At 42.3% G+C, this 13,561-nt stretch overlaps 1 protein-coding gene across 4 annotated transcripts in view; it reads right to left on the bottom strand.

Moving 5' to 3' along the window:
• The window catches only part of ARHGEF6 (Rac/Cdc42 guanine nucleotide exchange factor 6), a 142,875-nt gene that overhangs the window by 121,451 nt on the left and 7,863 nt on the right, over positions 1-13,561 (bottom strand). The window contains exon 1 of one of the 4 annotated variants that reach the window (XM_036304948.1): positions 5,311-5,887. The exons of the other annotated variants lie outside the window; for them this stretch is intronic. The gene's annotated coding sequence lies outside the window, so the exon portion shown is untranslated. Of the gene's footprint in view, positions 1-5,310; positions 5,888-13,561 lie in introns of those variants that run through there. 4 annotated transcript variants of the gene reach the window in all.

The raw sequence follows: 13,561 nt of genomic DNA, 5'->3' as shown, positions 1-13,561 counted from the left end.
GAGAAGCCATTTCTCCAGAGTCCACAATTTACCCTTTCCTGTATCCAACTTTTCTTTAATGTTAAGAAGGAAATCTTTCTATAAAGCATGACTCACTTTTTAAACGGAGCTTGCGTAACATTACTGAGTGAACTTTTTTTCATAATGCAATGTTATCATTTGTGAACACTAGTCTAATGAAATATATTAAAATTCTAATTAGTAACTAGCTTTACCCAGTGCCAGGCACTATGCTAAGTGCTTTACTTGCAGTCTCTCATTTAACATTAAGAGGTAGCATATATCTAATAAGCATATAACTAACAATAAAGTAGCATATACCTAATATAATATACCACTACCACCAAGAAAGTTAGAATATACCTAATATAAAAAAAGAATATACCTAATAATTGGCTAGCCCAGGTCAGTTCAAGTCCAAATCTCAAGCTCTTAGCCACTGCAATACTATACTACTTCTCAAGAACAAAGTCTCCTTGACAGGAATCAAACCCAGAACAAGACAGGGAGAGTCACAAATTCTAGCCACTAGACCAGTGATGGCGAACCTATGACAAGCATGTCAGAGGTGACACGCGAACTCATTTTTTTGGTTGGTTTTTCTTTGTTAAATGGCATTTAAATATATAGAATAAATATCAAAAATATAAGTCTTTGTTTTACTATGGTTGCAAATATCAAAAAATTTCTATATGTGACACGGCACCAGAGTTAAGTTAGGGTTTTTCAAAATGCTGACACGCCGAGCTCAAAAGGTTCGCCATCACTGCACTAGACCAACCACACATGTACTGGGTTGCCTGACCCCACACCAAAAGGCCCCAGATGGTTATACGTTTGGGTGTCTGCTTTTTATAGTTTTTCTGTCTCTTTACTTGATGTGCTGTTTATTTCACTTCTTCCATGTTATATTTAGATATATACTCTTTCTGCCATTGCCAGCACATCTAATCTATAGGAGCCCCTCTTCCCCCTCTATCACAAGTTTCTATTCACATCTATTTTCCACTTTACAAAGTGTTTCCACATAGCTTATCTCGTCTAATCTAATTTGCTATTTCTAATCAATTTTGGGATGAGCAATGGGAGTACCCATAATTATAACATGCTTAGATAAATAAAAGTAATTTAGACTCTGAGCGAAGGTCTACGGCAGTCTCCTAGGAATAAAGTGCATAAGTTTTAGTGCAAAGATGTGGCATTTCTTTGGCAGCCCAAACCTTCTCTGACCATTCAGTCATACTATGAATCATTCATTTAATGAACATTTACTGAGCACCTGCTATATGCCATGTTCTAATACTGAGTGCTGGGATCATAAGCATGATCAAGCTCTGGTTCCTGCCTTTGAGAAGTTCCAAGACTGGTAGAGAGACAAATGTGTCCGCAGATTACCATAGTGAGAGTGGGCAGACAGAATAAAGGTACCTTGGCACAAGGGAATATGAGAAAATGGACAACAGCTGCCCAATCCAGCAGAGATTTTTCTAGAAGATCTGAGGCTGAGAAGGATGCTGGTATCTCTTTATTGTTCTCAGCTAGGTGGTAGACACTAGAGGTTGCTATATTGCTGAACTCTAGATTAGCCATCAAAATGGTTCTCAACTCTGGATGCATATTAAAATCACTTGGGGAGCTTTAAAAAATGAAATAATAACAAGACCTGGTCATTTTGGAAAACTGTTGGGCAATACCTACTCAAGCTAAACATGTACACACCCTATGACCCAGCAATTCATTCCTATGTATAAATTCCAACAGAAATGTGCACCAGAAGACATGCACAAGGATAGTCACAGTAGCTTCATTCATTGCAACCAAAAACTGGAAACAACCTAGATGTCCATCAATAGGTGAATGGAGACACAAAATATGGTACATCCACATGATGGAATACTACTAGCAATAAAAAAGAATGAACCACTACTACCTGCAAAAGCATGGCTGACTTGTAAAATGCTACCTTGAGTGAAAGAAAACATACAAACGAGTACATACTGTATGATTCCACTCATATAAAGTATCAAAACAGAAAAAAATAATTGAGTGTCTTAGAAGTCAGGACAGTGGTGTCTGTTGGGGAAGGGTAGTGACTGAAAAGGGGCACTAGGGTAGCTTCTGGGTGCTGAAAATGTTCTGTTCCCTAAATGGTGTGCTGGTTATTATATGGATGTGTTCAATTTGTAAAGATCCATCAGACTATACTAGTATACTTAGGATTTGTACAGTTTCCTGAATTCATGTTATATTTAATATAAAGTTCACTTAAACGTTAAAATAAAAAGAAATACCAAGGCCTGGCCCTCATTGAAGACCAATTCACATAGAAGGTCAACATTTGCATTTTTTTAAGATTTTTAAAATTGATTTTTAAAGGGAGAGGAAGAGAGAGAGAGAGAGAGAGAGAGAGAGAGAGAGAGAGAGAGAGAGATCCATGTGAGAGCAAAACATGGATCAATTGCCTCCCATATGCTCCCCCCGACCTGGGATAGAACCCATAACCTGTGCATATGCCCTGACCAACAACTGAACCAGGAATCTTTTGGTGCATGGGACTACGCCCAACTAACTGAGCCACACTGGCCAGGGCAACATTTGTATTTTATATATATATATATATATATATATATATATATATATATATATATATATATATATATTGATTTCAGAGAGAAAGGGAGAGGGAAAGAGAGATAGAAAAATCAATGATGAGAGAGAATCCTTGATCGGCTGGCTGCCTCCTGTACACCCCCACTGGGATCAAGCCCAAAACGTGGGCATGTGCTCTGACTGGGAATTGAACCGTGGCCTCCTGGTTCATAGGTCAATGCTCAACCACTGAACCACACCAGCCAGACTCTAGTTACAGCCATATCTGAAAACCAAGGGGCTAGGTGTTCCTGTATTTTATCATCAGTTCCTTTGGACAGACAGCCTGACACATGACAAACAGAATGATTTCTGGAGTAAGGTATACATCAGTGATTACATTTTGGCACTATGAGACTGGCAGTTGAGACATTTGTCTGAGACATTTATCTAGATCAGTGATGGCGAACTTATGACACGCGTGTCAGAGGTGACATGCGAACTCATTTTTTTGGTTTGCTTTTTCTTTGTTAAATGGCATTTAAATATATAAAATAAATATCAAAAATATTTATTTTACTTTGTTTTACTATGGTTGCAAATATTAAAAAATTTCTATATGTGACACAGCACCAGAGTTAAGTTAGGGTTTTTCAAAATGCTGACACGCCGAGCTCAAAAGGTTCGCCCTCACTGGTCTATTTCATCCACAAACCAGCACTGTGTAATGGGTACAATGCCACCTTCTTCTTGTGATTGTTGTGAGGATTAAGTAAAATAACATAAATCATCCAGCACAGTACCTAAAACAGTAGGTACTTGAGAAATGCTGGGTACTCAACTCCTTTTCTTCTTTTGCATCTAAGTCCCCTATGTACAGTGATGAGCAGATTGCTTTAAATGAACAAAACTCATACTCTCCAATTTCTCCTCCTGAATGAGTTTCTTTGTAAAGACTGGAGTAATATTATACTTGAACTAGTGATGTCAGACAAATATCAGACATTTTTGGGCCCTAGTGACTCACTCTATTCAGCACCTGTTATCCCTGAAGATGAATGGAGAGGAGGCCATCCGTGGGAAATACAAACCACAGACCCTCCTTTCAAAAGCTTTGCTCTTGTACTCTCTCCTAAGAACAGTGCCAGCCTTATGCAAAGACAAGGCCAAGATGTGAGTTGGCACAAAGAATAGAAAAAAATTGGTAGCTCAGAAGATATACCATCCATAAAACATGTGCCAAGTGAAATACTTTTGTATAAAATGTCATGTTTTAGTAAAAACAAACAAACACAACCTTGAGCTGAAAGCAGGAGATCCAGGTCAGAATTTTGATACTACCACTGGTAAGCTGCCTGACTTTGGTGAACTAAACTTTTGTTTCTCTGTCAAATGAAAGCAATGCCATCTTTCCCGCATGCTTTACAAAGGCCCAGTAAGTTGCAGATAAATAGATGACATTCCAAAAAAAATTAAGCAGCAAAGAAATGCAAGATGATAATACCAGCTAGAAATTTACTTTGTTCCAAACTCCAACCAGCACCACCCCTCAAGACTGAGAACTCTCTGATATTAACTGCTTCAAGCACACTGGGGGGAGACTACGATAGCCTGAAGCTCATTTATGTAAGAAGGGACTGAAGCATTGCCACGCAGGTATCAAAATACTTCCCTTAAGAGAAATCCCTGGAAATGCCTCAGCTGAAGTACAAGAGCAGGCCCAAGCCTTACGTTTTGGAGAGAAGTGCTTTCAGTCACGGAACACCAGAACTGTTGCTGGAGTAAATGATGTCATTGAAGCTCCTCTTACCATGGTCAATGTCAAAATTAAGATAGGAAGTTCAAGGACAAATTGTGGGGTTGTCAAGCAAATATAAGTTAGAAAAGCAGTTGCTTTAAATTTTTAAAATACTTTACAAAACATCAACTGAAATTTATCCTATTCTATAACTTGTTTGTTTTATGTAAAGCTTTTATTGACAAAAATATACACAGTTGCATAGAAAAATATATTCCTTTACTCTATTTTTATTCCCACTACACATTAAGAAAAAAGTCATGTGAGTCACCTCTATATCCAAAACCAGTAACAAACCAAAAATACAAATATAAAATTTTTTAAGACACAGAGATAAACTTAAGGGCTCCCCACTCTAGAGATAAGAAACGAATAGCTCAAATACCTGTTGGGTTTTTTAATGTCTAGAAAATGTAAACTAGAAAATAACTACAGGCAGGTTGGAACGTCTTGTAGAGTATAGGTCTTTCCCCATCCACAAACCATTCCTGCGACAGACCTGTATACTCATCGCCGAAAATATCCCCAAATGTATGGATGCCAGGGATGGAAAGGGGAGGCATCACATTCGTATATATATTAAAAAACAACAATAACAACAAAAAAAACAGTACTGTGGACCCCTTGCCCTGGTTGGGGTTGTGGGAAAGGAATCCGGTCTGATGCAAATCTTGCGGCCAGAGCCGGACAACTCGCCCCTAAGTTTGGCGCGTCCTCGCTCAGCGCCCTCAGCCCCCGCCCTCCCTCCAGGCACCCCGGATCTCAGTTCACTGGGAGGCCTTGGCAGAGAAGGAACCCCGAGGCTGGGGCTGGGAGCCAAGGCAGTGGAAGGGCAGCTCCCCTCTAAGGGGGAGTCCTTGGGCACCACCCCAAACCCTCGCGCTCTCCCTTTCCCCTGACCCTCTGCCCCCCAGGCAGGTCACCTGGCTCGGCCGCTGCCCGCTTGTCCTCCGGCTGCTCGCTGACCCCAGCCGTGCCGCCGCCGACTCCTGGAAGCGGCTTGTCCTCCGGAGTCACCGGGCCGGCGAGCGAGCGGGCTAGCCTGTGCCAAGGCTGCGGGAACCGTTCAACCCAGCCAGAGCTGGGACCCTGCCCTAAGCGCAGCCGCCACCAGGGCGAAACTGGAGAGCTGGGCTCGGCTTCCCCGGGCGGGGAGGGGCGGCTGCAACTTTGCTCTTAGACGCCGGCGAGGAGGGGGCGCCAGTCTCCAAACTCTGTGCCACGCCCGTAACCTCTCCGGTCCAGGAAATTTTTTTATCCCTTTATGTTTTTTTAACCTAAAAGGAAGCCAGATTCTTGCCCTCAAGTTCTTGCTTCCAGTATTGTGCCCTTCGGTGGGCTGAGGACCAAGGGGCCGAATGCGAGGGAGGGGGTGGCGGGAGATGAGCCCGGCTGGGTGCGCTGGCGGTGAGCGGGCCAGGGCTCTCGGGCGGCGGCGGCAGGCCTGGATCGGCTGCCTGGGGGACCTGCCTTTGCGGCTCTTCAGGACCCAGCTCAGCTGCCCACGCTGGCCCCCTCCTGCCTGGGAAGGAGGGAGGCCTCGAGAGGCCGGGCCAGCGGCGGGGAAGCAGTGACCCGGACCTGGATCAACCAAATAGGAACTGGAAGTGACTGAGGCGGACGGCAGAGCAGCAGCAGCAGCAGCAGCAGCAGCAGCCGCCGCCGCCGCCAAGTAGCCGCAGCAGCTGCTGAAGCTCCGGTGTAGCGGCAACGGCCACACTGCGCATGCTGCTGCCTCCCGCTTCAGCCCTGAGTTCAGGGCTGCGGGCGCCTGGCCTGCGGTGGGCCAGTGCCAGAGCCTCAGGCGGGAATCCTGGCTTCACAGACTAGCCTGTCCTAGTGGCCCACGTCCTCTTCCACCCCCGAACTCCACTCAGAACCCCAAGTTCGATGGTGAGCCGCGGAGACACCTAAGCAAGGAAGCATTCTCCAAGGGCCCTCCACATGCCTACCTTCCCTGAACTAACCTTGATGCCCTTCCTGGATCTCTGATAACAGGCCCCAAATCAGAAGTCTCTTTGAGGGAGAATAAAAAGGTTCATGATAGATGGAAAATATTTACAACATTATTGAAGTCCAATTTTTAAAGAAATAAACAATGCATTCAGTAAAAGATTAGGACGGCCAGAGTCATGGGTGCCATTTACTGTAACTCATGAAACTCACTAAGAGTGTCAGATTTGTTCAACAGAAAAGAAAAATTTACCCAAATCCTCTTTAGTCTTCCCACTAGCTCAAATTGAGCAGCTAAATATACAAAGTTTTGCCCAGTGGAAATTGATGGAAAGGGGCCAATTAAAAATAGTGTCCAACAGTTAGACATTACCAATCCCTACTCAGTTGGGGGGGGGGGGGCAGTTGTGGGCAATCAGTCAACAGAAGCCTAGAGAAGGGGACTCAGACTTCATACAAGTGTCAGGCTCAGGGCTTGAAGGAAGGTCTGCTGATGACCATTACAGTTACTGAGTAGTTGCCTGCCCTTATACTTCACTCCTCCAGGGAGGTTCTACCTCCTAGAGTTAGAGCTCTTTTATGGGAAATTTAGCCTTGATCATTAGTAAATCTGCTTTCCTTCCAAAACTGCTTCCCTGCAGAGCAGCCCCTGTGAAATGGCAAATCATCCTTCCCACAGGCCCCACTTTGGGTAGGGCACCCATGCTACTCTAGTGACAAGGCAGATGGAGTGAGTCAAGGAAACAGGAGGCAGTGAGGGGGTGGGGGCAAAGAGAAAAAAACCCTTACTGACACCAGCTGGTGAGAGAGAGAGAGAGAGAGAGAGAGAGAGAGAGAGAGAGAGAGAGAGAGAGAGAGAAGCACAAACTGAGCCTCATATATATTCAATTAAATGCTTCATAAATAAAACATCTTTTACAAAGTAGGCTTGGCCTAGGAGCAGGATAGGAGATGGTAGCAGGTCCTTGGCAATGGGTTGGTTGTAAGGGTGGCAGGAGACAAAGCAAGAGGACCTGCTGGGAATGAGGTAGGGGAAGCCTGGCTGTAAGGAAAACTAGCCACAGAACAATGCAATCATAGAGGTACCAACTATCCAGGCCACTCCGGAAGGATCAGAAGAACTGTGTATGTCCCTGACTCCCACCAAGTTCAAAGGCAAAACAAAATCAAAACTACCATTGCTAGACTACTGTTGTCAAGGGACTTCCTAATCACATTAGTAATATTCTACCTAGACATGAAGATTTTTTCATATGTTCTGGAATATTTACTCTTAAGGCCTATGTATCAACCCTGCCTTCTCTACTCTGTAAACAAATAGGACAGATATACATATTTGATTCACAGAAAAAGAAATACAAATGGATAAAAAGGAATGATAAGATGTCCAAACTCACTGAGAATCATGAAATACAAAAATATAGCAATAAATAAAATACCATTTTCACCCAGCAGTTTAACAAACATTAAAGATAATATTGAGAGCTGCCAGGGACATGAGGAAGAAGGCACTTTCTATACTATCAGTGGGAGTAGAACTTCATATAGCATTTTTGTAGGGGAATTTGAGAGTGCCTATAGAATTTTGATACAGTAATTTATTCTATGAACAAAGATGCTTCAAGAATAATCACAGATGTACACAAATTTCTATATGGGTATCCAAGATGACACAATGGGATTTATCCTGGGAATGCAAGATTGACTTAACATATCAAAATTAATCAATGTAATACCACATATCTATACTAATAAAAGGGTAATATGCTAATTAGACCGGGAGACCTTCCAGACATCCTTCTGGACAAAGCCATGGTGGCGGGGCTGAGGCAGAGGTGGTTAGGGGTGATCAGGCCAGGAGGGGAGGGCAGTTGGGGGCGATCAGGCCTGCAAGGAGGGGCAGTTGGGAGCTAGAAGGCTGGCAGGCAGAGTGGTTAGGGGTGATTAGACAGGCAGGCAGGTGAGCAGTTAGGAGCCAGCAGTACCGGATTGCAAGAGGGAGGTCCAACTGCCGGTTTAGGCTGGATCCCACAGAGACATCCCCCGAGGGGTCCCAGATTGGAGAGGGTGCAGGCCAGGCTGAGGGACACCCTCCCCCAATGCACGAATTTCATGCACCGGGCCACTAGTCAATATAATAAAGGACAAAAACCAATGGTCATCTTAGCAGAAACAGAAAAGAACTTTGACAAAATCCAGCATCCTTTCATGATTAAAAAACAAGCAAAAAAGTAGGAATAGAAGGGAACTTCTTTAACATGATAAAGGGCATCTATGAAAAATCCACAGCTAATGCCATACTTAATGATGGAAGACTGAAAGCTTCCCCTAAGATAAAAAACAAGACTAGGATGTCCACTCTCATCACTTATATTCAACATTGTACTGAAGGTTCTAGCCAGGAAAATTAGGCAAGAAAATGAAATAAAAGGCATTCAAATTTGAAAGGAAAAAGTAAAACTATCTCTATGAACAGATGACATGTTGTACAAGAAAACCACAAAGAATCTAAAAAACTATTATAACTAATAAATAAGTTCAGCAATGTTGAAGAATACAAGATCAGTATACAAAAATCAATTGTATTTTTATACACTTAAAATGAACAATCCAAATATAAAATTAAAAAAGCAATTCCACTTACAGTAGCATCAAAAGGAATAAAATACCACCAAGGAATAAAATACCATCAAGATATTTTATTATATCACATAAGATATTAAATATCACCAAGGAGGTACAAGGCATGTGCACTGAAAACTGCACAACATTGTTGAATGAAATTTTAAAAGACCTAAATAAATGGAAAGACATCCTGTGTTATGGGTCAGAAAACTTAGTGTTATTAAGATGGCAACACTCTCCAAAGCAATATACAGATTGAACGCAATCAGTATAAGATTTCCAGCTTTTTGTTTTGTTTTGTTTTGTTTTTTGTGTTTTTTGTTTGTTTGTTTGTTTGTTTTGCAGAAATGGACAGGCAGGTCCTAAAATCCATATGGGCACAAAAGGGATTTAGAATAGCCAAAATTATTTTGAAAATGAAGAACAAAGTTGGAAAACTCACACTTTCTGATTTGAAAACTTACTGCAAAGCTACATTAATCGATTCGATGGGGAGAAGAATAGTCTTTTCAACAAATACTGTTGATACAACTGGATACCCACAGGTAAAAGCATGAATTGGGAACCCTACCTCACATCACACACAAAAAAAATTAACTCAAAATAGATCAAAGACATAAATGTAAGAGCTAAAACTATAGTACTCTTAGAAGAAAACATAGGAGTAAACCTTCGTGACATTGTATTAAACAACTAGAGGCCTGGTGCACAAAAATTTGTGCGGGGGGGGGGGGGTCTCACAGCCCGGCCTGTGCCCACTCGCAGTCTGGGACCCCTCAGGGGATGACCACCTGCTGGTTTAGATACGCTTCTCGAGGGATTGGGCTTAAGCTGGCAATCAGACATCCCTCTGGCAGCCCGGGAGCCCTCGGGTGATGTCCATTTGCCAGTGGAGAGCAGGCCTAAGCTGTAGTCTGACATCCTTAGCGCTGCTGAGGAGGCAGGAGAGGCTCCCACCACCACCGCTGTACTGGCAGCTGTCAGCCTTGCTTGTGGCTGAGCAGATCTCCCCCTGTGGAAGCGCACTGACCACCAGGGGGCAGCTCCCACATTGAGCGTCTGCCCCCTGGTGGTCAGTGTGTGTCACAGTGACCAGTCATTCCCAGTCTTTCTGCTGTTAGGGTCAGTTTGCATGTTACCCTTTTATTATATAGATTAGAGGCCTGGTTCATGGGTGGGGGCCGGCTGGTTTGCCCTTCAGGGTGGGGGTCCCCACTGGGGTGCCACTGGGGTGCCTGGCCAGCTTGGGTGAGGGGCTGATGGCTGTTTTCAGGCTGGCCACACCACCTTTAGGGTGGGGGATCCCCACTGGGGTGCCTGACCAGTCTGGGTGAAGGGCTGAGGGCTGTTTTCAGGCTCGCCAAGCCTCCCCAGCAACAGAAGCTCCCAGCGTCTCCTTTTTTTCTTTTATTTTTCTGGGATTTATTTACCTTCTATAATTGAAACTTTGTAGCCTGGAGTGGAGCTCAGAGCTGGCTAGGGCTTGGCTTCCTCCATCACCAGGGGGAACCCAAGGCTCCAGCTCAGTGGCCACGGCCAGCTGAAAGCAGGTATCTGGGGTTTGTTTATCTTCTATAATTCAAACTTTGTTGCTTTAAGTGTAGCTTAGAGCCGGCCGTGGCAGGCGGGGAACCTTGGCTTCCTCCATCATTGGAGCAAGCAAGCCTCCTGCTAGTTCCAGCTCCGTGGCTGCCAGCCGCCATCTTTGTTGGCAGTTAATTTGCATATCTCACTGATTAGCGAATGGGAGGCATAGCGAAGGTATGGTCAATTACCATGTTTGTCTATTATTAGGTAAGATAGTTTCTTAGATATAATACCCAAAACACAAGCAACAAAAGAAAAAAATAGATGATTTTTATTTCATTTAAATTAAAAAAGTTGTATTTCAGAGGATACTGTCAAACTTGGGATGGTGTTTCAGATAGTGCTTTGTTTCCCAGGTGTCTCAGCAGACTTACCTGACCAGCTGCTAGCTGTGTGATTCTCTGAGACCCTAGGACACTATAGCCATATGAGAACACAAAGAAGGAGGTCATTTGTAAAGGCCAACTGGCCATCCAGAGGGTCACATGGCAGCAGCACTTTAAGGTGATCACTATGACCCACAGCCAATACTGAAACTGTCAGTGTGCTATTGCATATCTAGCTTCATTGTTTTGCATTTCCAAACTGACCATTTCAAATTTATACTCTTTCTTTAGATAATAGTGTGTGCTGGGCAATATTCAAGCCCTATTTTTATATTTTTTGTACATTAACAGTTTTACATCATCAACAAAAATCTGTTAAGCATGCCCTATACTAGGCAACTTTCATGTAAGCATGCCCTATACTTTAGGCCTGAGATATAATCTATCTAAACTGTCATAAGTATCCATCAATGGATAAATGGATAAAAAAGATGTGGTGGGACTAAAACCATTTCCCCTAAGAACAGGAACAAGACAGGGATGCCCACTCTCACCACTCCTGTTCGACATAGTACTGGAAGTATTAGCCACTGCAATTAGACAAGAACAAGAAAAAAAAGCATCCAAATTGGAAAAGAAGAAGTAAAACTGTCCTTATTCGCAGATGACATGATATTGAACATAAAAAACCCTAAAGACTCCATCAAAAAACTATTAGATGTGATAAATGAATTCGGCAATGTAGCAGGATACAAAATTAACACCAAGAAATCTATGGAATTTCTATACACCAATAGTGAACTTACAGAAAGAGAGACTAAAAATGCAATCCCATTTACCATCACACTAAAAAAATTAAGATACCTAGGAATAAACTTAACTAAAGAGGTAAAAGACCTCTACTCAGAAAACTACAGGACATTGAAAAAAGAGATAGAGGAAGATGTAAACACATGGAAGAACATACCATGTTCATGGATTGGTAGAATCAACATCATTAAAATGTCCATACTACCCAAAGCAATCTATAAATTCAATGCACTTCCCATTAAAATACCAACAGCATATTTCACAGACCTAGAACGAACACTCCAAAAATTTATCTGGAATAAAAAAAGACCCCAAATAGGTGCAGTGATCCTGAGAAAGAAGATAAAAGTAGGTGGGATCTCAATACCAGATATCAAGCTGTATTACAAAGCCACTGTTCTCAAAACTGCCTGGTACTGGCACAAGAACAGACATATAGGTCAATGGAAGAGAACAGGGAGCCCAGAAATCAACCCGAACCAATATGCTCAATTAATATTTGACAAAGGAGGCAAGAACATACAATGGAGTCAAGACAGTCTCTTCAATAAATGGTGTTGGTAAAATTGGGCAAATACATGCAAAAAAAATGAAACTAGACCACCAACTTACACCATACACAAAAATAAACTCAAAATGCATAAAGGACTTAAATGTAAGATGGGAAACCATAAAAATACTAGAGGAATCCAAAGCAACAAAATCTCAGACATATGCCAAATCAATTTCTTCACCCATACAGCTCCTAGGGTATTGGAAACTAAAGAGAAAATAAACAAATGGGACTACATCAAAATAAAAAGCTTCTTCACAGCAAAAGAAACCATCAACAAAACAATCAGAAAGCCCACTGCATGGGAGAACATATTTGCCAATGATATCACCAATAAGGGTTTAATCTCCAACATTTATAGGGAACTCATACAACTTAACAAAAGGAAGATAAATAATCCAGACTTTATCAAAAACAAAAGGAAGATAAACAATCCAATCAAAAAATGGGCAAAGGACCTAAACAGACACCTTTCAAAAGAGGACATTCAGAAAGCCAAGAGACATATGAAAACATGCTCAAAGTCACTAATCATCCGAGAAATGCAAATCAAAACAACAATGAGGTACCATCTCACACCTGTCAGAATGGCTATCATCAACAAATCAACAAACGACAAGTGCTGGAGAGGATGTGGAGAAAAAGGAACCCTCGTGCACTGCTGGTGGGAATGCAGACTGGTGCAGCCACTAAGGAAGACAGTATGGAGTTTCCTCAAAAAACTACAAATGGAACTCCCATTTGACCCTGTGATCCCACTTCTAGGAATATATCCCAAGAAAACAGAAACACCAATCAGAAAGGATATATGCAACCTTATGTTCATAGTAGCACAATTTACCATAGCTAAGATAAGGAAACAGCCTAAGTGCCCATCAACAGATGAATGGATTAGAAAACTGTGGTACATCTACACGATGGAATACGATGCTGCTGTAAAAAAGAAGGAATTCTTACCATTTGTAACAGCATGGATGGAACTGGAGAGCATTATGCTAAGTGAAATAAACCAGTCGATGAAAGAAAAATACCACATGATCTCACTCATTTATGGATAATTAAGAACATTATAAACTGATGAACAAAAATAGATACAGAGGCAGAGCAACATCGAACAGACTGTCAAACTACAGCGGGAAGGCCGGGGAGGGTTGGGAGGGTTGGTAAGAGATCAACTGAAGGATTTGTATGCATGCATATAAGCATAACCAATGGACACAAGACACTGTGGGGGAAGGGAGGCTAGGGGAAGGTCAAGGGGAAAAAAAAAAGGAGACATATATAATATTCTTTGTAATACTTTAAGAAATAAAACAATTT

This window comes from Myotis myotis, unplaced genomic scaffold (assembly GCF_014108235.1).
Source record: "Myotis myotis isolate mMyoMyo1 unplaced genomic scaffold, mMyoMyo1.p scaffold_m19_p_4, whole genome shotgun sequence".
Taxonomy (NCBI): domain Eukaryota; kingdom Metazoa; phylum Chordata; class Mammalia; order Chiroptera; family Vespertilionidae; genus Myotis; species Myotis myotis.
The sequence above is the reverse complement of the archived record's forward strand: the minus strand, read 5'-3'. Positions and strand labels throughout refer to the sequence as shown.